At 39.4% G+C, this 26,114-nt stretch overlaps 1 protein-coding gene across 12 annotated transcripts in view; it reads left to right on the top strand.

Annotated features, from left to right (window-relative positions):
* The window catches only part of FHIT (fragile histidine triad), a 542,632-nt gene that overhangs the window by 307,024 nt on the left and 209,494 nt on the right, over positions 1–26,114 (top strand). For 2 of the 12 annotated variants that reach the window (XR_002442351.1, XR_002442350.1), the window contains exon 1: positions 1,092–1,257. The exons of the other annotated variants lie outside the window; for them this stretch is intronic. The gene's annotated coding sequence lies outside the window, so the exon portion shown is untranslated. Of the gene's footprint in view, positions 1–1,091; positions 1,258–26,114 lie in introns of those variants that run through there. 12 annotated transcript variants of the gene reach the window in all.

The following is a 26,114-nucleotide window of genomic DNA, read 5'->3' as shown; positions in this document are numbered from 1 at the left end:
GGTTGTGTGTGGAAGTGATCTACTCTGATATGTTTGGTTTCCCCTGTTATATCTCTGACAGTGAGCAGCAGTGTCTGAACATTCTCAAAAACACAGCTCCTAGTTTGGGCTTCTGGTGTTTTCAAGAGCTGTCGAAATAACAGGATGAGGAGTGTTTGAGTCACTTGAATCATGGAGTAGAGAAAGAAAAGGTATTAGCTAGGCAGTCTTCCACCCCGTTCTTCAGACAGAATGGGGCATGAGGAGCCAGCCCAAGCTCTACAGGGAGCTGCATGGCTTCTGTGCTCATGGCTTTGTGTCAGCAAAAATGTTGATTAGGTTTTTCCTTGTTTGTACTTAGTAGTGACCTGTTTCTATCTTGGCATTATTATTCATCTCTTCAGAATCTAGAAGCAGGAATTGTTTTTCTTCTGTTGTTCGGTGTCTGATGCCACAGCAGGAACAGCATGGGGATGGCAGGGCTTTAAACATGGGATAGTAACAGGCTTTGTTTGCTTCTGATCTGTGCTAGATTGCGTCTCATGAGGTGAAGAGCCGTACGTGTTTCCCCAAAATGTTGACTCTTGCATTCATTTTTTTTCTGACATAGTTAAAGGTCAACATTCTTGTAGGAAAGGTACATAACGTCATACAAACCATTAAGCCCTTCTCCTTTCCTAACAGCTAACCCTAACAGAGAGAGAGAAAACAATGAGGACTTGTATTGTGACTGTGCACATTAAATCCAGCCAAGAGCAAATTATTGTAGTTTAACTATAAATCATTGTAAACTGAGACTTATCATAGTAGCAATGAAGGAGCCCTAACTGTGAAAAAGAGACATGAACAGGTTCATTAATAGAAGGCAAAGCAGTTGAACCAATGAAGCAAGGTCAAAGTACGCTCTTTATTTTCTGGGTCTTTACTTTTGATTACTGAAAACTATAGAGATGGGACACAACATATGTGGCTGAGAGCACCTGTATCCTTAATAATTAACGTGACATTTACAAGACTGTTTACTTACTCTTTTCTTTTCTCTTTTTTTTTTTTTTGACCAATTACTTCCAGTAATGATAGCAAGTAGTTTTCTCCTCCTGACTGAGTTAGTGATTATAATGTCAGAGGGCCTCATGTAATGTCTTCTGTGTCTTAATAAACCTGTCAGCTGAGGTTACATTGCTTTCTAAGTTTCACCAGTGTAACATGCCACTGCACAGCTGGGGAGAAATGGCAGACCCCGGAGCACAGCCCGCTGTTGTCATATTTTACATTACGGTAAGACTGTGCTGATCAAAGCATGCAAAATGGTTCAGTTTTAAGTGCATGGATTGGCTCTCTGCTTTCAACATAGTCTGTTGCTGTCTCCTTGTGTCCTTTGTTTTGTTTGATATGTACTGCCAGCCTTTTGCTTTTTTACTTTTTTAGCTTCTTTGGTGCCTCATTTTAATGTGGAATATAAATTCCACTTGCTGCAAACAATTAGTAATTAATAATAATAGCAGCGAGGAAATCCTAACAAATTACTACAGAATATGTATCCCTAGTTGGTTTCCTTGCTATCTTTGCGTGCCTGATGTTTTAGAACAAACTAAAACCAGTTGAGGGCAGGGAATCCCCAGCTCTGCAGATGGCTGGAGAGAACATCTCATTAGCTGGGCGGCTGCAGTGGGAGCATTAGATGAATGGCTGCACGGTGTGTTTTCAGTCCCTTATATTTGCTGTACCTAATGATTTGCTTATATGTAAGTGGGGCCTTGCCAAGTGGTCTGTGGAGACAGCACGTTCAGATAATTGCGGTTTCTGCCAGGCAACTCTCCCTTTTACTGCAGTTTCCAGAAGATCACAAGGGAACGTTCAGAGGGGGATCTTAGGAAACTGTTTTCCAGATTTCATATGCTGGTGCAATGGTTACATTCTTCAACTTTGTTTTAGGAGCATCTTCAAAGGAGGTAAGGCCTATTACCAAAATTGTCTGGCTCTCCTTGCTGAGAATAGAGTACGGCCCGAAAACAGCAGCTTTCCTCCTCAATCATGGGCTGCTGTGCATGGAGAAGAGCTGGCCTCTTCTAGGTGCACACAAATCTTGTCTCTGAGGCTTTATGTGGCTTGGGCCTGTGGTAGCAATCATTTGTAGAGAGCCCCTGACTGAGCCCCCCAGACACCTCTCAAAACTAATTCTTAAAAGCAGAAACCATCTTTTTTTTTGTCTGGATATTAGGTAGTGCAGCCTTGGGCTGCTAGTGGGATGCTGGGTTAGGAGATGCTAGTCAGGGTAAAGTCACCTGTCCTGAACAGGGGCTTTGCACCACAGAAAAGATTCATCTTGCTGCTACCAAGACCCAGCTATCTTCCTCAAGCAGCTGGCATATATCAGTTATTTGTGACAAATGTGAGAATTTTTTCTCTCTTCTTATTACATTTTCAAATTTGTATGGTGCAGAGCTGATCAATTATTAAGAGCGTTTCAAAATCTTCTTGAGACATATGGGGATTATTGGCATCTGTGTGTTTAAGTGAGCAGGTATTTTACAGCTTGAAAATAGCATATGCCTAAGATTTTAATGTAACAATTTAGCTTTGAAGAGCTGCAGCAGCAACACAAGTGCATATAACTCACCTACCATATGCTGCGGTGTGAGGGGACAGCAACAAACACCAATGTGTTATGTATCCTGTTTCTTTGCTGGAGCTGTATAAAAACATGTATCGAAATGTGTTTGGATTTTTATGGAAAATATCCACTTAAAATATTATGATAAAAGTAATAACTTCAGTGGAATGATTTTAGTGTAGAAATGGCAGTCGTTGTGATGTGTGCTGTATGAGCTGCTTATATGCTCAGAGCATAAAATCCAGGGGATGCCACCTGACTTCTGTCCTTGGTCACCAAAGCACTAGTGGCAGTTCCGTCTGTAAGCCATTATTCCAGTTTCCACATTTTACAGGGTTTGCGAGTTTGCATACATCTATCATGATTTAAAGCATTTGTCCTTTATTTCGTTAACAAGAAAACGCAGCTGTTTGCTTGCTTCCCTCACCAATCTCTTTTGCAGCATTGCTGTCTCAGAGGACTGAACTTACCTTGAGAGTCTCTAGTCATGTAATTCACCGTATGGTTCAGGAACGCATTTTCCCAAACACTTCTGACATGTGTCTTTCCCCTAATTTTGAAAAGCAGGGTGTGCCCCTTCAATAAGGTATGCGGGCATTTAGGATTTCATTTTGTCCAAACTTTCCGGGTTGATTAACGTGTTGAAGGCAAATTTGTGCACTTCTGACTTGGAGCCTAAATTTAAGGTCTAAATGATGCCATTCGTGTTTTGGTAATTTGTTTTCTTGCTTCATTCATTTCAAGTAACTTTTTTTTAGAGAACATAAAGGGTATTGGCCCAAATCCTCAGTTTAGCTGTGGCGATAATCTTCCCTTGAGATGAACACTGGCTGACAAGGCTGCTAGCGTGTCACCTTCTAATAATCTGATAATTATAAATGATGGGAACAGAAGCGTAGGATAGTTGAACAGCAGCACACAGCAGGCATTGCCTGCCTGATGATTACAGTGCAAAAGGGTGGGAGATTGTATGCTGCAAGTCCAAAGGCCAACGTACTTTAACCACCTGAGGCATGCTTTAATTGCCCTGAGAGGCGCAGCCTGTCATGTTCTATTGCTATTATGAGTATATTATGGGAATAAGGTGTTATTTATAATCTACGGCAAGCTCTCTGATGTGTATTTTGTCTCTTATGATTTTAGAAAAGAGGTTGAGTTTTGTCAGTAAATCTGGCATTCCATTCTTCCGGGGGAAAAAGTATAATTTGTACTTTAATTAACATTTTTTTTTCTAGATTGCAGCCTGTTTTGCAACTAAGAGAGTGTTATTGGTTTGGAATTGATTTTGGTGTCATATGTTGTCATTTGACAAAAAACAGTTTTACTAAGCTGTTTGACATTAGAACAGCTGGTAATGTCACTTTTGTTAATGTCTTTAACCACATTTTTAACAAAACAGCAGATGCTCATCACAAAAGCCATTTTCCTCTTCCATCCAAATGTGTAAAATCAGCTAACTTACTGCTTCAATTAAAACTGAGCTTTCTAAACAAGAGAACTGACCTGAAAACAGACAAGAATTTTAGGAATACCCTTTAGATGTATATCTGATTGGCATAAAGTTTACCCTCACACTCATGAAATTTCTCTTTGGGGCAATAACTTCTCCTATTTATACAATGGAATGGAAGAGAGCACTACATTTGATCCCTCAAATTCAGAGGTGAACTTTTAATGCAAGAATATTCAGCAGCTGCAGAAAGAATTTGCCATTACTATGTATACAGACCTGTGCTGTTTTAGCATTATTGTGACTTGTTTATTAATATAAACATATTTAACTGAATAGTTCATAGCTAAGATGAACTATAATCTAGGATGTTATATATATATATGTACATCAGATTTTAACCCATGTAAAAATATTCTTATAAAACTATGAATGCATGTTCTTCAGTCACATAAAAGGATTTCTATCCAGAGTTGCATATAAGTGCTTGCTAACAAGTAAGAACTTCCCCAGAATCTGGTTGTTTCTTTTGGTGAGTGCAAATTTCACGTGTACATGATTTACAGTGGGGGGGGGGGGGTTGGAAGTAATATGCATTTAGCAGTTGTGGTCCACACAGCCCATTTTTTGTTTCCTTGAAGATTCTCAGTTATCTGAAGCCCACTTACATTAGATTTCAGTTTGGCTTTTGCTGACAAGGTGACGCTCATCCTCTGCGTCGTGTTTTAGAAACACTGCCTAAAATTTGTGTGGTGAAATGGGGGATGACTTAATGGGGGATGATTTAATCCTTTCAAACAAGTTAGTTGGAGGAAGTTAAAATGAACGTTTTTAAATTACTGTGCTATCATTTGTAAAATTTTATGTATACTCTCTTCCTTTTTTTTTTTTCTTTTTCTTTTTAATACATTTTCTTATTTTTAGCTGAAGGTCAATTCCAATGCTGTAACTGTTACTAGGCAACAATTAAAAATGCTACCTCTGTGGCTTTTTAACCACTGTTCAGTTTACTTTTGCTTCCTACAAAGAATGATTGCCTTCTTTTTGTGTATGTGTTGATATCAAAAAAGACATATGCCTCATGACCATGAAGCAAGTAGTTTACATTCTGAAAGTAGTAGTTACAGTTAGTTCTGAAAGTAGTTTAAATTCTCTTTTATTGAGATAAAATGGTAAAATGATCAGTTTCGCAAGTATACTGAAAGCTTTTTTTCTAATTTTTCATTCTTGTGGTAGTCTTACAGATTCAATAGTACTGCCCTTGTGCTGGAGCTGGCTCCGTTTTGCTCCAAAATTTCTGCACTTGTTTTCTTCCATTTTTAGCCAAGTTTGCTTTGGCAGCCTGCCTGTTTGCGCGTTAACTTTCCCTGTGATTAGTTTAACAAACACGTGTACTGGGCAGGTTAGCTGTAGGAGAAGTGAATACTTAGCAGCTAAGGTGCAATATTCAGAGAGATGGAAGCTGACGTTCTTAATTGTGATTCAATCCTTGTGCCAGATTACAATACGTATGTATCTTAGCCAAAAAACAGAATTGTCAGATGGCCATCAGCGATGTGACAAAGTGTAACAAGCTGAGCCCAAATTTCAGGATCTGAACAGCTACTACGAACTACATGCAAACCATCAGCAGCCCTGAATGCTGACTGGCTTTTTCTGCTCAGCAGAGAGCAATTTGTGTGTTCCTTTCATACCTTTCTTTTCTACTCATTCCCCTAAAATGAACAGGTTTAGTTTTCCAGCAGGTTTTCTGCCCACGGAACTCGCTCTCTTGCTCTTGAATCCTTACTGATGGCTGTTTCCCTCTGCTACTTCCCTTCATTTGAAGTATAGGACAATCTCAGAGTTTTCAGCCCATCTCCAGTAAAGGTTTTTTGTTCTTGCTTGAATTACAAGTTCCAAAAACTTGTCAAATGACGCTATGGTGTATGCAGCAGCTCTCACTGCTTCCAGCTCCTGCTGTATGAAGGAGCTTAGTCTGACCTTCCTTTTTGCCTCAGTAATGGACAGTCAGTCCAGTCAGAGAATTGCTTCGAGGGAACCTCTAAGGTTTTTCCTCCAGTAATGTAAGGCTCCACAAACTTCAGATACACACAGTGCACACCACGGACCTATGCAGAGACAGCTGGATGTGGACGTTCATGCACTGTAATTATTTAACTATACTTAAGAAGCACTTTCACTCACTAAAGAGCATAACCTGAGGGTTATTAACCATCCTCCCAATGACTTCAGCTTCAGTCAGATCAATTTCCAGTCATTATCTATGTGTTAGAAAATGATCTGATTGAGTTTACTGATGGGGTTTAATTTCAGTTATCAATATTTTCCTTAAAACCTATGAATAAATGATATTTGAAAGTGGAAATGAAATCCCTAAAACACATTCTCCAAAGTAGTCAGTTATTAGTATCATCCATCTCTCAGTAATAATAGTAGCTCAGAAGTCATGAAATACTGAAGATTAGTAGGACCAAGACAACCTTGAATAATGTGTTCAGGGCAGTTATTGAATGCAAGCTGACAAGAAGTCAAGGTGAAATTTGCCATAAAGGATTGCCAACCATTTCTTTTGTTTTCAGAAAGTGTATCTTTCTGTTGGAAGTTGAAATTCATTGAAGTTATTTCACTGAATTTTGATGATAATTCCTTTTTGAAAAATAGTTACTTGAGGATAATTTGGGTAAATAACTGTTAAGTGCCTAGAAAAAAAGCAATAGTTTCTGTAAATGATAATGTATATGCAGAGTGTTGGTAATTACCAGTAACCACTGTCCTTCTGAGTGATTATCTGTGCCTAAGTGAAGTTGCATTATTGAACTATTAACATATGTCAAGCATTAAAAGCATGAACTTAGTTTTAAAACATTCATGCCATTTACGCAGTGCACAAAATGATTTTAAAAGTACATACCAAAGAAGCAAAGCAGAGTTGAGAAATTCTCAAGTGAAGATTGTGCAATTAGATGGAAAAGGCTTCTTTGTCATCTCAACTCAGATCCAAACACGGGTTAGAAGCAACGGCACTGACAGTGTGGGCAGTCCCATTTTCCTTCCGTTTGGATGCAGCCAGACATGGCACGCTGTGAGAGACATGGCATGTTGTGAGAGAGGTGCTGCTGCTGAAAGTGATGTCACACACTAACAGGTTGCTGTTGCAGAGTTTGTAATGGATTAAGCTGTAAAACTCCAGGAAATGCCTAATGTACAAAGCACTGGGGAACAAACCAGGTGATTGTCATGATGTGTTAATTTTGTTGCTTAATGGGCTGCTAGAAGAAACTGGTCTGTTGCAGGAACAAGTATTATATACAAAGGGTAATGAATGGCATAAATGACCATGGGCAATGATTTTAAAGAAGTTAACTTAAGGAGTCTAGAGGAGAACAATTGCCTATGTTGAAGATTGTAGAGTAAAATGTGTAATGACTGCTGTTTAGAAATTAAAAAGGTCAGAAAGAAATTAATTTTCTGAACAAGTATGAGTATTTGCATTATTCTGCAGAAAATGGCAGTTCTCAGATGAGATTTTACTAGTCGCCTATGATAAACTCTATTATATTACAGCTGGAACCTTCCAGGCACTCCAAGCACAGTGTTGTCACATGGATGTACCTTATCATCGTTAACTGCACAGTAGACCCAATTAATCTCAATGGTTTCATGTCTGTGTTACAACCTTGGTTATGTAAGTACATACTAATGTGAGTCTTTGGTGAATGACACCACAAATAGCTTCTTTAGCGGCTTGCATAACCAATCTGTGTTTGCTCTCTGAATACTCAGAGTTTAATTCAAAGTATTTTGATGGATTTAACTGATAATTCATCTTCCAAATGCTCTTCACTGAAAGACAGCTTCCCTTTCATTGTACTTCTTACGCAGTTAGAAGTATTGGCAACTACCTGCTCGTAGCTCAGAAAAATCAAATTGCATACGTTTCTTCTTTCAAGCCAAAGTTTTCCTTGATCTTTGTAAATATAGAGTTATTCTGTGAAATGACAAAGTTGAACCAGAAAATGCGGGTTCATTTAGCTGAGTGTGTTTCAGCTGAAACCTCCCTGGCTCAGTGAACTTTTCTGTACGTGCAGTGCCACTGGAACTGTCTGATCTGGACCAAAAAAATGTTAACACCAATTTTCCACCCCAGTTGCCCATGAACTACAATTTCTTTGCTAGCTCTAGTGCAGATCAACTTCACATAGAATCAGAGACTGATTCAGGTTGTGAGGCATGTCAGATCTTCAATGAGACTTCAATTTGTCTGAGCTTTAATGAGAGTTCATCCCTTGTTGGCCTGCAGAGATCCAGTGTAGTAGGAAGTAGGAAAGAATGTTTGTCATTTGTTCTGCTGCTCATTACATGAAATGGGAATTTGTGGCTGTCCTTCTGGATTTATCCAAAAATTGTGACTATAAGCACTAAGGGAATAAAAGACACCCCGTAAGAACAAGAAACTGAGGGATCCTGAAGGTGAAAGAAGTACTTGCTTGCTCAGAGATGATGTGGAATCGGAGACTGATTGGTCCTGGGGTGGGCTGGAAGTTGGTGAATGTTGAGAAATGAACATTGTTTTGGAACAGGGAAGAGTATAGGAAGCCCTTCCTGGTGACAGAGAAAAATAGGAAGGTGAAAGAGTCCTTGAAAGGAGAAAAAGTGAACTGAGAAGGCAGAAGGGGCAAGAGGGCGTTAGGGACACGATCAGCTGGCTCTGTCTGGGGAAGAAATAGAGAATTAGATACAAGCTGTTCCTCAGCTGTGGAGTGGGTGCTGTGTCCTTCAGGCAGCTCTGATGGTGTGCGCAAGGAAGAAGTGACTAGCTGGAGGATGAGCAGTGAGCAAGGGATGAGAGCCTGGAGGAAGCTCTTGGCTTCTGCAGTGAACGAACTCATCCTTCAGAGCCAAGAAGCACTTATGATAACTATACTAATAGTGCCAACGCCTTGGTATTGTCAGGTGAAGCCTTATGTACCATATTTGTTATATTGAACTGAAATCTCTGCAGAATTTTATTTTTCACTACAACCAAAACTGGTGTCATATTTTGCTTGAATAGCACATAAGACATTTTTACATAATGCAGCTTTCTTGTTCCAACCTTTCAGCTAAATACTGCAAAATAATGACAAGAAGAAAATAGTTTCTGCAGTGATGCAGAAGTATTTTATGACAAAAGCAGCATTTGGAGTAACATTCTAGAAAAGCAGAGGCACTTCTTTTTCCCTTGTCACTCTCATTAAGGCTCTGAGAGACTTTTTTGTACTGTGTCTCGCTGTTGGAATACCTATCTCCAAACAGCTTTCTGTAGTGGAAAATCCAATTTAATCTTAAACAGTTTTATCAGTTCTGCACTATTTTTTTCTCCTATTATAAAATAAAATAAAAAGATTGTATGTCAACTTGACTACAAGGTGTAAAGCTTCCGAGTTTGCATTAATAAATTTATGCATCAATTATATGTTTGCACATTCATGTATGTATAGCTGAAGGCAGCCTTTTTGTGAGCTGGGGTTTATTTATGCTGCATAGAATATATTTTTCCAATTTCTAACGTTCTTGAAAGGCAGATTTTTTCCAGAGATTGTCCAGCTTTCAGGTCTTCATGAGATGAAACTTAATTTCTTCTTCAGGGATAAGGAAGCTGAGAAATTAAATAAAATGTCTATCTAGGAAATTCAATAAGCGTTTGGTGACTTTAATTCAAATGTTAACTTTTTTTTGTGTGTGTGTGTGTGTGAATGTGTGCTCCTGTTTATGCAGTGGGGTTGCATGTGCTTATTCATGCTGTGCTTTCTATGAACGAGGGTGGATTTGGAGAGTCCAAAGGCAAAGGAAGGGCTTACAGAAGCTCTTTGTTTTATCTCTGTGGTTCAGAATGTATTTAAAGAAGGGAGCTGAAAGTCACTGCCTCCCACTGCTTGCTGCATTGGACCCACAGACACCTCTGTCAAGGCTCATGCATCCATGTGCTGCTTTTGTCTGATTGTGTTTAATTGTTATGAGCAGCCTTGCCTGGGGTCTCTGTATATGCCCCACGCACCCTCAGCTCATTGCTTCGGGGGATCCATTATATTCAGCCTGAGTTGTGCTGTGGGTTTGTGTCTCCAGCTCTGCCTCCGTGGTGATCCTTGGCTGTATGGCAAAGATGCAGTCTGGCCCCAGCCCTGTTTGAGTTCTCTGTGTGGATTTTGGCGTATTGCTTGTTGCTTCTGGGGATAGCTGATGAACCCTGGAAGCAGCACCTGTCTCTCATGCTGTGTCCAGGTGATGTGAGTGAGGGTTCTGGAGCAGCCAATAGCTCATGCCCCCATGAAGTGTCTGCTCCCCAGTGGTTAAACCAGCTCAGCTCCAGAGACTTGTTCCTGGCACCTTTCTTCCTTCAGGCAACACTGGACCAGTTGCAGATTTCTTATCCCTCTCTTCGGGTTGGGTAGGTCTGTGTGTTTCCCTACAGCAGCCCTTACATCTGTGTGCTGGGAACACGCTGGGGAAAGCTGGAGGGGCTGCCCTGGGGCGAGGCCCTGTTGTGGCTGCTCCTGGCATGGTTTAAGGGCAGCTCTGTCACCTCTAGTGTCGGAAGATCAATTCTCATCAGTGTGAACTTAACAAGGAAGGACAGGCTGGAAAAAGAAACTACCTGCTTTTCAAAGAGCGGCTGTGTAGTTGTACCCATAGGAGAGAGTGCTTACCTTGGCTGTGAAATAATGCCCATAGCTAAAAAGCTTTCGGCATTGTAAATGATCACACATTTCATTTCAAGGTATTTTCTCTTTCCTTCAGGCAGTATTGTACAGCTCTATTCCTCAAAACATGACACTATTTAATACTGCATCAAACACTTGAAAATAACACTAATGCAGCACTAAGAATGAAAAGCACCCCAAAGTCAGGAGATACCAAGGGCCTTGCTCATTCTGGAGCTGTTCCTTTTGCTGGCCTGGATATTCTTACATATTTTATGATGTACTGAGGCAGCATGCTGTTACTGCAGCTAACGTGCTTGACAAGGCCTGTTGATGAAGGAAGGGGGAATTGCAAAAAGCAGGCGAGGCTTCGGATCAAACTTACACCTACTGGACTTTGTCAGTTCTTGTCTTGCCCCAAGACTAGGTTGTTTTTACCTGCAAACGCCTGTATGCAAGTGGGTACCAAGCTCTCTCTTTTTTTTTTTTTTTTTTTTCCTGTCCTGGAGGAGCCCCGACATCTTTGTCTGGGGCCTTTTCAAATGGGAGCAGCGGACTTGCCTGGCAATGGCACGCTGTGGATCGCATTTGCAGACGAGGAGAATCCCATATAGCAGTTGCCAGGAATCAAAGCCTTCAGCTGAATAAAGGTGTTATGTTATTTTCACTTGGATATTAAGTGATAATTAGTATTCTGTGTGGCTGTACCTGCAACATGGGATGTACTCCATTTGCCGAGAATACTTAGAAGCTCTAGTGGTCTTTTGCTATATGATCTGTGATACTTCTGAGATAAAGTGGTGTTTGCTTGCATTGTAGATGTTTATATCCTGCCTCTGCTGTTTGTAAATTTAATTTATAATGATCTACTGCTGGTTATTATCATGTATAATGTGTTCCATTGTAGAAAATAATTATAATAATGTATTAGGGTTATGTATGAGTCTTCTTGATAATGTGTATGTGGGCGTGCAGTTTATCATTGGTTTTGATAGAAAGGAAAAAAGGAGGTTAAATCAGTAATACTGATATATAGGCAAAAATATTCAACAAGGCTTGGCTGAATTTTGAAATTATTATTGTTAAACAGTGCTGTAAAGCATGTTGCATAGGTGAGCTAGTTTATTTTGTTTCACTGAAAACTGTGCTGTCCGATTTAAGAAACTTACATAGGAGGTTTTGCTGTGCAAAAGGCCACTTGAAACAAATGCTGGTGATGGATAGATGTGTAGCTTTAATGGCAGGTCTACTTTGTTGTGGTAAATGCTACATTTGCTTATGATTGGTTCTAGGGGGTTTGCAATATAAAAGCACTTCACAACTGTTTTAAGGGTGATCTGAACATGCAAGTTTGGTTGTTTTTTTTTTTTTGAAGACTGACTTTAGATATCTCATATGATTGAAGGAGGACTAAGCAAAAAAGGATCCCTTATGATCCCTCAGTAACACGATTATACTTATGCTAATAGTATGCCTGATTGCTGAGTGTCAGTGGAACTCATGTTTTGTTTTGACATATACAGCAGAAGTGAAAAGCAACCATTGATGTGGATGACATCATTGTGTTCAGCTGTTGCACCTGACAAATGACAACCAAGTGAAATGAAGGGCCTTAGTTCCATGAAGTGCATGTGTGCATCTACAGTGAAATGTATGTATAGATCAGCTTCTACCTACTCCTTTAGCCTTCACTGCACCACTGACTTCTGCAGGCTTAAGCCATGATCCTGTGCCTTCTCTGGGTGGTAAAATTACAGGAAAACCAATACTATAGGAACAGTACACAAACCAGAGTGACGACTCTAACTGTATCACTATTGTACAGCAGACCTTAGTATTTGCTGTCTTCCTTTCTGTTTCCTGATAAAAAATGTTCACTTGTTTAACTGAAGCTATTCTCTAACCAGGCAATTGGCACCTACTTTGGTTGCTGTTGTAATGCTATTTAGTGTTATTTGAATAAACTTACTAGATACCTAGGTCAGAGAAACTGTGACTTTCTTTTCTGTGTAAGGAGTTGATATCTTTCCCTTTTTTAACCTTATAAACATTCGATGTGTTGGGAAACGTATACACTTCAGTGCTTAGGAACATCAAAAGAGATGTTGTATTCGCATCAGTGATCTTCACTGAGTATCAAGCAGTATTTGGGAAAGAATCTGGCATATCCCTCTGTGACTTATCTGGAAAGTGTGAATGGCATTTAATAAAACAGATTTTCCAGCAAATGACAGGCCAGTGCCTTGAAGCAAAAAGTACTTCTGCCCTGTGCCAATCATTCACTTTCTTCCAGCTCAGTGATTTATCCCATGTAAAATGTTCTTGTATTTAAAACTGGTCCACACTGCAGCAATGGTAAGCTGTCAAATCCCTCACAAAAGAAAGAGTATAAAATATGAAAACTTGAACACTAACCAGCATTAGGTTGCTCGTCACTGTGTGACCTGCTTGCCTTAATTATCAGCAGGCATTAATAATACCTCTTGATGAGGCGCTGCTTCATCTTTTTCTTAGGAAAATAACGTGGGTGTGTATGGATGTGTTTTATAAATGTGAATTTCTATTCTGGTCTTCTGTGTAATGATGACACCTTGTTGGTGTGGAGGAATTATACAGTCATGGAAACGCTTCCTTGGAAAACTGAACAAGCCCTAACTGCAGTAACACAGAACTTGTGATAATTCTTCCTGTTGCTCTTTGATCTACTTTGAGTATATCTTTTACCTCTGGGATTTCTTTGAATGAGATTTTCTCTTTACTTGCATTCTCATAAAAATAAAATAAGAAAATCCCCAACCAACCCAAACATCTCTATACCTTTGTGTTCCAATGTGCTTTCCCTGTTTTTAGCTCTTGTGGTAAGTGAAACGAAATTAAAACACATTCCTTATATTAATCCTAGTAACAATAAGCTTTGAGGCTGCACTAGGCAACAAGATGAAATGATCATGTAGAAGATGCTTTTGAATTTTAATACTGTGTGTGCCCCAAAAATTAGTATTCTCTGTGCTGTTTGCTTCAAGTAATTATATTAAAATATTTGAAATTATATTAAAACCATAGTTTGTCTTATCTAACCTAAATTTTAACATATTCTGTATCTATTAACCAACGTGTTCCTTTTTCTTTTTCTCCAAAATTGTTGTTCAAAGGAGATAGCGCAAAGTATCAATTAAATGGGAAGTCATGTGCCCTATTTTAGCTGCCTTTTTGATATAACCCTCAACATAAATGTTGTTCTAAACACCTTTTCAGAGTTTAAGTTGCACTGCTAGTTACAGCAGCATGCTCCATCACAGGAAACATGGCTTTATTCTTCCAGGGTCCTAAATTGTTTGTTGTATTTTACAGATCTCATGGATTTTCCATGAAAAAGGAATGCACTGCAGAATATTGTGACATTAAGCAAGTTCAGTTGTGTTTTGCAGTTGTTAATTACCCTTACAAGGTGGATAAGAAATCTGTGGGGAATTCCTTAAAAGAGAAGTACTTTGCCCTTGGGATGTGTATTACCATATGGAAAGCAGGATTATGTTCTTAGTTAATTATCTTTGTTGTTTCAGTTCATTTAAAGGAAATGTAATAATTTGTTGATTGTTAGTACCTGTGTATTTTAAAATGGGAAATTGTTAGAATAATGAAGACCCCAAGGGGATGCTTATGGTACTCCAGAAAGACGCCTTCAATTATTTTCTCCCAAGGCATTAATTTTTCTAAGTGGAACTGACAAAATATTACAAAGGTGATATACAGCTTCTTTAGAAAAGAGCGTTTCATTATTATACAGTTTTTTGCAGATGGTTTGAAACTTCTCCTGGTAATAATCACATTCCTTCTTTTTGTGAGACTGGAATTGCACTGAATTTGATAGCTTTGAGCAACAAAATATCAAAGCAATAACTGGAAAATGAGAGTGGCTGTACTTAGTCTTGTCTCATGGAAATGTGAAGGTCGTGGAAACAGGCAAGGAAGAAGCCCGCTATTATAATGAACCAATGGATATGGGTATGATCCTATTGAACAGAGAGCCTAGGATTATTCCACCTGGCTGGTGACAGGATACTGCTGTCATGGTGAAATAGTGTTCTTTGCTTTATAAGGTATTAGGAAGCTCTTTGTTCAGAGGGCAGTGTACATCCTGCAGAGCTGTGTGGGAAGCCAGAGATTTGACTTTTCTGAAAGGCTTGTGTCTGTGCTGAGGGCTGAAGCTATTCTTGTTTTGCTGCTCCTGTAATTATTGCTGTACAGTTCCATTAACTTTTGGCAACATTGGGAACAGCTTTACACTTGAGTGTAATATTAGGGTAATTGCACTAAACTAAAATTGTAGATTATTATTATTATTTATAATTTGTAGCTTTTGTTAGCCAAGTAATTCTATATAAGCTTATGAAAACAGAGGCTGAAATTGAAGAGGGTGTTCTACTGATTTCAAGTGGTTGCTTTGTGTTTACCTGCATGTGACTGACAGCAAGAAGTATCATCTAAGTAAGAGAGCAATCACTTCCAAAGCACTTAAAAAATTACCAGTCTTATTGTTTTGTTCTCTAGTAGAAAACCAAATCTAAGCATTTCATTTGTAGGCATTACCTTGGGAAGCCATTATGATGCTCCAGAGGTGAAATCAGAAATGGCTGGGAACTTGCTGCATAGGTCCAAGATTTGCATGCCTTCTCCACTTGACCTGGGTTGCAGTAAGCAACCACATGGGTGATATTTAGAAGGAATTGAACGGCTGGCATCTGCCGCTTCCATGAACACTGGCAGTCCCTGATCAAGGTACTCTGAAATGAAAATCAGAGTTTAAATTCCCCTTGAGCTCTTACCTTCCTGTGTAACTTACTGAACAAGTAAAGCAGCACAATGCACTCTTTAGGGCATAGTCAGTTCCCCTGTGCTGAGTCCTGGAAAAACAAATAGCCCCTTCTCTTGCTGTTTACAGCCATGAGTAAACACGTTCAGATATGTTCCCAGGAGATTTCTATAGAGCTTGGAATGGACATCGTCTAAAAATCCCTACCTATACTGTCTTCAAATTACAGCAGTTTTTTCCTCCTCTTTCTACAAATTTCTTGTTACAGACCTTGCTTTAAAGTTAGAGTAGATCAGAAAAAAATCACCTAAGAATATCTCCTTCTATGCCAACAAACCAGCCTCGTGTGTATTTTGATCCACGTGTGCTGTCTTTGTCACATCTGTACTTGCTTTGTATTCCAGTTAGCCTCACTGAGCCAGGATGGAACGAGCATAATTGAGGGCAAGATTTGGTCAGGAGAATCTTGTTGCTGCTGCTGCCTCGGGGCATGAACCAGAAAGAGCACAGCTTGACTTTCATATGTCTGAGGTTGAGTTTGCAGAAAACAGAGCAAACTTGCTCTGGAAATGCCAGTCACCCTCCAGAGGAGGATTGTGATTTAATTTGGTGAAAAGGATAGTTCTGACAGTATTAACTAGCTCAGGTCAGCTGATGTCTGAAGCCAGCATCTCCAATGTAGCCTGCAGTAGCTGTTGTCGTTCAGAAGCTGTGCCCTGTCCTGTGGCCAGCAGTGTTACTCTCTGGTTATAATTGACTTTTTTTGTGGAGATGCTTCCCTTCTACATTAGTATGGCCCCGCTCTGATTAAGCAGGGTTCAAAGTGAGTTGAGTATGAATGTATCGCTGTAGGTATGAGCGCTAAGGCATCTTCTGCAAAATGTGCTTCATTTTGTGTTTTTTCTCTCTAATAATTTATCACATCAGGTTATTAATATCTTTCAGAACAAAAGAATGCAAATACATATTATGTGGAACGGAGATCATTCTGCTGTCTTTGGGGAAATGCTTTGGATATGTGTGTGGGAGTATAGATTTCACTCATGTTTTCATGTTCATAAATCCACAACTGCCTTATCAAACCAAGATTTTTGCCAGACTTGTGGGACGGGCATGGAAACACAATGTCTGAAAATAGATGCATCTGGTTGTGAATTGTGGTTTTCATCTAGTCTTTTAATTAAGTGCCTTTACACACCAAGAAGCATCCTGACTTAGGTTGTGAAGCTGTTACCTGCATGATTATATTGTTGCTTGATTTCTGTAAAATCTGCTCCTAAAAGTCAATTGAATGTAAAATTATGCTGGTAATGCAGACATACGATTCTCAGTATGACTCTGACTGGAGATTGACTGGTGGTCATTTTACAGTGCTGCCCAGGTGATATGGCAAAAGTTGTACGCATCTCCCGAGCTGCTCTTTTAAGTATGTAACTGCAAGTAAGAGTGGCAGTAGTTTGCAGGTTAGGCCACTTGAGACTTGGGTCACCAGAAGGCTTGTGCATGATAACCAAGCCCAGGCTGAGGTTAAATACTTGCCTGCCTTGGAGAGAGCAGTGTATCTCAGTGTTTAGAAGAACCTCTATTAACTTATCTAACTAGTTATTAGACAGAGGGCTGGTTTGGTCCTATTATAATCCTTATTCCTCAATTGAAACACTGTTACTTTGTATGAACAAGTTAAACACTCGGAGTAGGGCAGAAGTTGTAAAAAGGCAGGGTATGAGCTTTGTTCTACTCCTTCCCACAGCGCTGAGGCCCAGCTAAATGCTGAATGACACTTGGTGTTGTTTAGACTGGCACTGCGTGGAATCTCTTTGCCTGGTGTTGGAGGCAGCAGACAGAATAGGCCACAAAGCCTTTGTCAGTTTTGCCTATGGTTGAGTTCAAAGAGTGAGACAGAGAAAATAACTGTTGCTCAAAGCCATCTGGCTATTTGGCCATGTTGACTGGGACTGTGTGAGGATGTCCTTGCTATGTGCTCTGCTGCCTGGCAGCCTGCAGGTTTCTTGCTTTAGAGAAAAAACTGTAGCAGCAGCACCAGGAATTAATACCTGAGAATTTGGTTTTCCTCACATGACCCCACTCTACCCTATTATCTTGACACGTTGTCTATAGAGGAGGGAGGATTTAAGACAACATTTATCTGAGATGTTAAGCTGTGTCACTGAGGAGTGGGCAGGAAAACACCTCAACAAGCTGCCTGAGGAACTGGAAGGACATTGAGCTGGAGAGAAGCTGCAGGGTGTTCCGAGTACAGAGCGTAGAGAAGAGGAAGAAATACAATGTGTTAGGCTTTAATGAGCGTTATACAAGATCTTCCTAAAGTATTGATTAACTAGGCATCAGGCTTTTGAATCTTATATGTCTGCAAAAGCATGCAGGGTTTAAAAGACTCATTGCTACTCTACAGAATAGAAATCAGGTTCTGGGTAAAAATGATTGAATACGGCAAAGTCTTGGTACAGCTATTTTGGGTTACAAAGAGCCTTTGAGTGCTCAACAATAGCATCAGTGTTGGAAGCCCAAGAACAAAAAAGAATAGAAAAGCCATATTTCTGAATATCATCATTGTGGCATTTAAGCTTGGCTAGGAGGCGGTGAAAAGATCCAGATAAAGCATGGAGCTACACAGAGGGAAGCTTTCCCATTTACGTCCTTGCCTCCTGTTTGGAGAGACTTTTTAGAAACTATGGCCATGAGAAGGAAAGAATGTAATTAACAACACGTATGCTTAACATTTTCAGGTATCAGCGCTTCATGTATTTGGTGCTGTGAAACATCTTCATAGGCTGATAGTAATTTAACATTGGTGCAGATGTGTTCGCTTCTGCAACTTGTCACCCAAGATAGTAGCCCCAACCATCCTTAGAAATGTTAGCTCCTACGGCTACAAACTCATGTTTGGTGATGCTTGGGTGTGTAGGTTTCAAGGCAGTCACACTGGATGAGATGCAACACCAGTAAGATTATAAATTTATATCCTTGGCATTTAAAGCATTTGAGCCACTAACAGTTTTCAGATATCTTCATCCTTGAAAGCTCATAAAAACAATGGAGCTGTAATCAGATAATTTAAAGTGAATGATGAGTCTTACAGTTCAGAAATTCATAGTTATACATATGCACCATACTAAGAAGTAGGAAAAAACTACAGTGGGTGTAAAAACTGGATACTAATGAACAAATTTATGACAACTTGGCCAAAGACAAGCATCGAAGAGAGATCAACAGTATTTAAATATCTGAACACTATGAAACAGTCTTTCTTTTCCTTCAAATATTCACTTGACACCTATTCTGTTTAGAAATGCTCAAGGGGCTGAAATAAAAGATAGAAGTTTGAGGTTATAGAAGAAAATATCCCTGTCATGTGAAGAGAAGTAAGTATGTGTGTCTGTTGGGGGCAATAGAGATGAAACCAGCTATCCTAAACATATCAGTAAAATTCTGAAAAAAGGGAAGTAAAAGCAGTGGAAGCACCTGCATCTGGCAGAGTTGGTCCATCCAGTCCAAGAGAGCTCTGGTAATGACTTGGGATGGGCTCAACACTGGAATGAATGATGCTGGGATAAAGTGTGCTTGAAGCCACAGTTTGTGTGATTAGTGTCTTTATGATCTTTATATAAACAACAAATTGCCACTTAGTGCAAATCTTGTGGATATGTTTACTGCTTCTGTATGCTTCAGAAAAATTTCATTGCTGCTTGAATCTGGGTGATCTGCTATTTCACCACTGATTAATTTTGCCCAAGATATATATGAATTTGATTAAAACATAACATTTTTGCAGATACCTATGATGCTGTGGTGAGAAGACATGCTTTTGATTAATTGCAAATTAAGCAAAAGCAATTAAATTATTATTTTTTTAATTCTGTCTCCTCAGCACTGTGCTGAGTATTCAAGGTTTTACTTTCAGACAGTTTATTCACCTATGAGAAACTTCACAGAATAAGCTTAAGATAGTCCAGAAAAGCACTAGGAAAACGTATCCATGCCCCCATGTCTTGTAAATGTCCCTTTTCTTGTGTGGTTTGCAAGGAAGGAGAGTGTAAATGGGACAGTGCTGTTGATGTTGGGGTAAATGTGCGATTAACAGCTTTCACAGTTAGCTTGCAACCTTGTCTTTCTGTAACATTTAATCATCTGCAGAAGCCATTTTTTCATTTGTGTTTTCTATTATGAATGTTATCCTTTAAATGTAAACAAGGAGAAGTGAATTACTAGCAGTAGAGAAACTCACTGCAGCAAATCAAAAAGGGCATACATATTCAAAGGTTTCACTTAACAAGGCTTGTTCATCTCTGTACCAGACCTCCTACATTTCAGCCATGCTCACTTTCTCCTGGGAGCTTTTGAATCCGTTGTCAGTCTGTAAAATTAGAAAGAAAAGAGAGTTAGAACCTATGTAGATGCTAGAATTTTCCTATTGCAAATCTTCTCTGCTTCGGTAGACTCTCTGCATATACATCCATTGCCAAATGTTCTGAGACCTTTTCACCCTGTCACAATTTTCTCCTAATACTTCCTCAGTGCATTTAACAACTGGGAAGTTTGCTTGAACAGTGCTACATAAGAGAAAGTACATTCTCACAGAGGAGATGGAGGAAAAGTGAAATGGGTGAAGACAGTGTGTCTAAGATGTACGAAATGTTGATGTGCAGATTCAGTTCCTGCCTAAACAAACAAATGGCTGAACAGAGGAAGGGAATAAGATACTTTATCAGATGATTACATGATTGTGATATTTGAAAAAAAAAAAAAGACCGTAATACTCCATTATTCTTCTGCATCTTTAAGTCTGTCACATTTCCCTTACACAAGGTGGTATTTCGATGCGTGTACAGGATTATGTCAGTTATTAAAGGCCAGATCCTGCAACAGACTCCAGCATACTGGGCCTGCAATTTGTTAGAACAAGACAAAGCCTTTCTTTTAGAAATGTAAATTGTTCCGTAAGAAAGGGTAACACAGCAGCTCAGCAATCCTTTTCCTTTAAGCACAAGTCTGGATTAGTTATAGCATATGACAGAGGGTAGAAACAAGTAAAACTCTGTAGAGGTGGGAAATTAAAACATCAGACCTTTACTGGAGTCTATTTATGGGGATGATTTCTAAAGAGGAACCCGGTAGGCCAGAACTGTAAACCTTCCAGTAAACCATACCGCTGGGACTCATGCTGCCAACATTTTAACAAGGACTGGACTATCACAACAGGGTGAATAAATACATAAATATCCCTTAGTTCTGCATCTCAGAGAGGAACAGCGAAGTGGTGAAATATTGATTTGATTAGTTTGCTAATTAAACAAAAATTGTTGCATATAACTACAGCTAAGGAAAGATGCAGCAGACACCGAGGACAGAGAAGTGAAAAATGTCAGTTTTTGACAGAGGACATAGGACAGTGGTATTGAATGTCCTGAGAATGCTACAGGGCATTCATTCAGTCTCACTGATGACCTGTTCATGGAGTGTGTGTGTGTGAGATGTCGGGGACAGGGCAGGGGAAATATCAATGTTGCTTGCTCTTAATCCCCAGCAACGTAATGATGGATCTACAAGAGTATTTTTCCCAAGTCTTTGTGGCAAGACTGCTCAGCAGAAACACCACCGTGGTGCTGAGATCATTGTGAACATGCTGTTAATTTGAATAGTAGTTACTTCAGATATACACACTGAAAATGTCTGCCAGGTCTTTATTCACCAAGGAATATCAGTCATTCATTTAAGATGACTTGTTTGTTAACTAGCTAGGCTATTTAAAGCAATAATCAAGCAATTAATTGTCCCTTCTTACAGTATGTTTGACTTTCTATTAATAAGGTATCAAATAGTGTCATCAGGGCAACAGCGCTCAGTTTCTGCTGCTTAGCATTTGTTTGGAGGCTGTAATGCTTGAGTAGTGCAGATGTTCTAACTTAAGACTGCTCGTTTCTGTCTCAGTGTGCAGTGCGAGAATGAAGAAGTGTCACCTCCTGTTCATACTCAGATACACACTTGCTGTGGTATTTTGCACGAATAAAAGCAGTTTCAAATATGCATGCATAGGGGAAGTGGCAGGTAGCCCTTTGTGCACATGGGTTTGCTACAAAAGATGATTTGCGCTCATTTTCTATTCTCACCCTGGCATGCTTGAGGCATTATTTCTAACCATAAGTGTGGATTTTCTGTACTGCTGGCATATAGCGTGGCAGCTCTGCCACAATCTGCCTGATTTGTCTTAGGACATGGTAGTTATTTTCTTATCAAAAGATAATTCAAGTGTATTATTAAGACAATGGATTTGACTTTTCAATGAGTTTGTCTTTAAGAACAGTTTTCAGAGAATGAGTCAGCCATATGTTAAATCAAATTTAACATCCATTATGAAACACTGAATCATACTTTATATCTCCGTAATGATAATAAATGATCATCTCTCCCATGTTCCCCTCATTTGTACTACTACTCATCAATCTTGCTAATATCACAAAGATTTATTAAATGAATGATCTTCAAACTATAACTGTTTTAATATTAATAGCTCCATTTTATGTTGTTTCTCTTATGATAATTCCATTTGTGTTTAAGCATGCTGACTTAAAAAGTAATAATGCTTTTTGTAGTGAAATTTAATGAATAGAAAACCAGTAAATCAATAATCAAGTTCTCCTTAATGAGATTTTGTAATTATACCAATGCATTACAACATACAGTAAATTTCCAAATGTCCTTCAAATGTAGGGGAATCATAGAAGTAGCGAACTACTGAATGAGAACTGAGGAGGTGTTTGTATGAAAGAGACATTGAGATACCACTGAGAGTACATGTGGTTCAATAAATACTTTGGTCTATGCTTAAAAGTATTCAAAGGCTGCAGTGTGATGCTTAGTGAGTTGTGGCTCAACTCTGTAATGCAAAACCTCTATATTAAAAATAAGCTTTAGATATTTTATCCATAGTGACTCTGTTAACAAGTCCTCACTGAGGTCTTATTTGTCCTGCCCTAATTTTTATTCTCCATGAGTATTCAGTATGACTGCATTATATTTCTATGCAGACTGAAAGTAGCTGTACAATCTCTTTGTAGCTACAATGCCAGGAAATGGGAGTGCAGCTGGAGCTATTTGCCACAACACCTGTATCTCAGTCCTATCTGATGTGTGACTGCTGTGAGCATCCGTGTTCACTGGATCCATGGCTGAGTCCAATAGGAAGGAATAGCAGCAGCCACCTACTAATGGAGCAAATGTTCAGGGATGTATTTTAACCTTACAGCTGAGTAATGTTGTAAGCTCTTGGTTGGGTAGTAGATTACCTCATGTTACATAAATACTCTGGCTTTAACATCAATTTTTTTTTTAATTTTTATTTTAGTAGATCTGATCCCAGAATAGGGAGCTGGGGAACCCAGGTGATCTGGGTGACATCCAGGAGAATTTGGAAAGCCCAGGTGGCAACTCTTCCTTTGATAAAGTAAATAACGCTGAAAAAATGAAGAGTGGATCTACTGGTTAAATTTGGCAGAAGAATCCCTGGGCTATGAGACAGTCAGAAGGCAAATTTGTTCTCCCAACAGTTGCCTGACGTACACAGCACCACACAGTGCTCAGCAAGTCCTCAACCTCTGTCTGCCCTGTCACTAATAGCAATACAGAGGGGACTAATGTAGTTTTTGGGCTCACTCCTGGTGCAGCTCTGGAGAACTATTATTAGAGGTGGGGTTAGGAGAACAGAAGTGCTGTTTGATGCCTTACCCGAGCTTCTTGTTAAGCTCTCAGCGTGGCTGCAGTGGGCCGTGCTTGCTGACAGCTACTTATCCCTCCAGCTTCAATATTTTTGCTGTGTTGCAGCTTCTGAAGTGCCTGGTCCGGAAGGCCTGTGAACAATATGTTTCGATAATCCAGCTGAGATGTAATGAAAGCATGAATGACAGCCTAGCACCCTCCTGAGGCAGCCTTGCTTGTAGCCTTACTTGCTATCTTCTGTAGGTGTAGAAGTTTTTGTCACGTAGCTAAACTGATAATCAAAAGATGGGCTGATATCAAAGATGCCCTCAAGGTCATGAACCTTCAAATGAGACACTCTAAAACTTCCTTTAAATGGTGCTGCAAAGGATGAAGTGCAATTCAAAAAGTATGAGGCACCAGCCAATATAAGCTCAACATTCTTTAAATTTAATTGCAGGGCATGTTTTTCTGACACCCACAGCTATGTGTCATTTAGGTGTCTCATCAAACAGGAAATTATTCCCTTGGATCACCTGTAATAGGAAAATAAGCTGTGGCATTATCAGTATAACAATAGTTTCAAATGATGCCTCTTGGTCATGCTCCCTAATAAAATCCCAGGAGCACACAGCAGACACCTGCAAATTTAGGTCTGAAAGTCTCCATAGCACGTTTCCAGAGGAAAAAAAAAAATCTGATTTCACTTGTATCAGTGAAACACCACGTAGGCAGGGTGCAAAAGAGAAGTCTTCTAGAGCATTGAGTTGGAAAGGAGTGGTGAGGGTAAGAAACTGGGGAGGGAACTCAAAGCTGGATTCAGTTTCCTGGTCTGCTATAGATGACATGTGACTTAAACCCTCAGCCACTCTTTACTTTTGCCTTTCCTTTTCAATTCATGTTTTAATGAGCAAGTAACCCCAGATACTGTGTGACTTTTATTGTGTCTGAGGCCTTCCAGATCTACTAATGTATAAATGAAATAGTAATTGCTGTGTTAGTCATGTTCTAGCTTTATGTGCTTTCCAGATTAAAAAAAAAAATCCTCACAAAGGCAGGCATTTCTCCCTTAAAAAGGTCTTTATTTTAGCTCGTCTGTCTTTACATTGTTTTAGTCTGAGCTTTATCAGACAAGCTGAATTCCTAAGAATTGGGAGAATGAGATTATGGTATCCTAGAAGTATATGCTGTGGTGGTGGTTTTTCGTTTTGTTTTAAAGCAAGATCCAGTGGATCATTTTGTCTACAGCTGACCTTACAGGAGACATGGTGAACAATAACAGACTGTGTCTAAAAGCTAGAAAGCTGCAGCTTTCTTACCAAAATAAACTTAGCAGTGTATGAAGCCCCTTGAGCTGCTGCACTGTATGCGTAAGCAGTACAGCTCCTCACTTGGCCCTTCTGCTGTTTCCCAAGCTTCTCTAACTTCCTGAAATCAGACATTGTAGATGATGTTGGTCTCTAGGGCTCTTGTATTTTAAGAAATAATCTTCCCCTTCTGGACCTCAGAACCACCTACTGGAAATCCTATCATCCATTTAGTTTAGTATGTATTAAAATTTCACAATTAATTATCTGCAGTTCTAATCCAGTGAGTCTGTGCAATTAACATCTGGGATTCAGCACATCCTTTTGCAGACTTTTTAATTTAAGGACTTGGGAGGCAGTAGATCCCTTCCAAGAGAGTTGAAATGAGTAAAATCTAACATATACTCGAAAGTCTGATTGGTTTTCTGTCTTTGAACCAATTCTGTTATTCATTGACTCTCTGGTATACCAATCAACGGTTGTTGTCAATGACATTTAAACATATGGCAGCAAAATTCTGTGAGGTGAGGCGGTCTGAAGCAGAGACAAAATGTAGAAAGAGGGATTTCTGGGCTCTGTTCTTTGTTTCTTCTAACAGCCAACCAGTTGACATCATTGTTTTATTTTGACCTCTAGTAAAATAATTTGAACATTACTCCTGTCCCTGAGGTGACACTTAATTGATAAACTTATACCGAAACCCTATTAAAAGAGATTCTAATGGTGAAAATAGCCTGACTGTCAAAGTTAACAAAAGCTTTTCCTCAGCCCTGCTCATGAAGCTTAGTTACATATTCATTTGACAATCAGGGCCTTTCTGCTTTTGGGAAGACAAACAACAAAACCTACTCCATGGGTGGTGCTGAACCTGGGAAAAAAGGGGTCCTAATTTCTAGTAAATGGTGGAGGAAAATGATTGTCTGTTTTGTAATAAAAGAAAAAATGATACTTGTAACTATCTACAGAAAGGGCTATTCTGGAAATCATTCTGTAAAGTCTTGAGCAGTCAGTAACTTGGCCATGCTTTATCCTGCTCATAGAGCAAAATCCTGCCCCTTCACCTTTTTTAAAGGCAAGAGCACTGCTTAGAACATACCCCTGGTTTTGCTTTGTCAAAAAAGCACTTTCTACCTTACATACATTGAAGTTAAAATGGATATTGATCCTTCTTTCAGTGGGTACCTAGATGCAAATTTCACCCGTTACTTAAAATCCTGTCACTTTCTCACAGTGCCTACAATCCAGAAATCCCTTATTAATGAGCTCTCTGAAATGCGGTGACAACAGTGTCATTTACAAAATGACACAGCTGTGTCCTCCTAGTAGGAATCAGTGAGTGTGGGTCAGGTTTCTCAGGGTAAGATTTCTTTTATTAGTTAACTTATGAATGTAATGTGTCTTTATTTTGGGAAAGAAGTTATTTAATTTCAGTTGTGTATTTGCAGAGGCGTGCAAGTTACTGCTAGGCATCAGGTACACCCATTTTTTTTCCTCTGCTACGTCACTTGAACTATTTCTTACATACTACATCTGTTTTTTCAGTGTTTAGCATTCA

This window comes from Numida meleagris, chromosome 11 (assembly GCF_002078875.1).
Source record: "Numida meleagris isolate 19003 breed g44 Domestic line chromosome 11, NumMel1.0, whole genome shotgun sequence".
In the NCBI taxonomy this organism is placed as follows: Eukaryota; Metazoa; Chordata; class Aves; order Galliformes; family Numididae; genus Numida; species Numida meleagris.
Note: the sequence above shows the minus strand (reverse complement) of the source record. Positions and strands in the feature narration are given on the sequence as shown.